Raw genomic sequence first — 1,331 nt, 5'->3', positions numbered from 1 at the left:
TATATATATGTATATATATATATATATATATATATATATATGTATATAGATATATATAGATATATACACACACACTCACACACACTCACTCACTCACACGCACACGCGCACACACACACACACACACACACACACACACACACACACACACACACACGTATATACATATATAAAGGGATAATGTTCGATTTGTTGTTGATAATACTCTTAACTTCACAGTCTCCATTTTCTTCTTTTATGTGTGTGTGTGTGTGTGTGTGTGTGTGTGTGTGTGTGTGTGTGTGTGTACACGTAAGTCTGTGTTTGTTCATATGCTTGTTACAGTTATGTTCTCCTAAATCACTCAACTTGAGTGTTTATACCTGTCTTCATGTTTACCTGTATGTCCGTCTGCCGGTCTGCCTGCTGTCCATCAATGAATAGGGGTGGAATCTCTCTACATGTGTGTGTGACCGCGCGCGCGTGTGTGTGTGTGTGAATGTCTATGTCAACGGTTTGCTGCTTATTTGTGTGAGCACTTTCCATTTCCGTTTGGTTTTTTTTTGTTTTCGTTTTGTTTTCCTGGTTTTATTCTTTTATTCTTTTACTTGTTTCAGTCATTTGACTGCGGCCATGCTGGAGCACCGCCTTTTAGTCGAGCAAATCGCCCCCACCCCCAGAACTTATCCTTCGTAAGCCTAGTACTTATTCTATCGGTTCTCTTTTGCTGAACAGTTAACTTTCGAGGACGTAAACATGCCAACATCGGATGTCAAGCGATGTTGGTTGGACAAACACATACACACAGAAACACACACACACACACACACACACACACACACACACACACACACACACACACATATATATATATATATATATATACAAATAGTAAATGAGTATATGCATATATACGTACAGGTATGTGCATACCGACATCCACATAGAGAACATTCTACTTCATCAGCTACCCACGTTTTAACACCGGCGTTTCGACGAGCTTCGGGCAGGACGCATCGTTAAAACGGCTCGTCCCATGGATCGCAGATTAAATTTGTATACGCAAATTAAATCTAGCCGTGGAGGAATGTAGTGGCGGACAAAAAACAAGACAGGAAAACAAACAGAAAAGGCTTTACGGCCAGACGATCTTTCAATTTTCGTCTATTAAATTCACTAACAAGGCTTTTGTCGGCGCGAGGTTATAGTAGAAGATACTTGCCCAAGGTGCCACACAGTGGGACTGAACCCGGACCCATGGGGTTTGTAAGCAAGCTACTTACCACACAGCCACTCCTGTTTGTTTTGGGTTTTTTTCCTTTTTATTTTTACTGAATATTCTAGTATCATGA

The sequence above is a fragment of the Octopus bimaculoides genome, chromosome 3, assembly GCF_046866305.1.
Source record: "Octopus bimaculoides isolate indiv1 chromosome 3, ASM4686630v1, whole genome shotgun sequence".
Classification (NCBI taxonomy): Eukaryota; Metazoa; Mollusca; class Cephalopoda; order Octopoda; family Octopodidae; genus Octopus; species Octopus bimaculoides.
The sequence above is the reverse complement of the archived record's forward strand: the minus strand, read 5'-3'. Positions refer to the sequence as shown.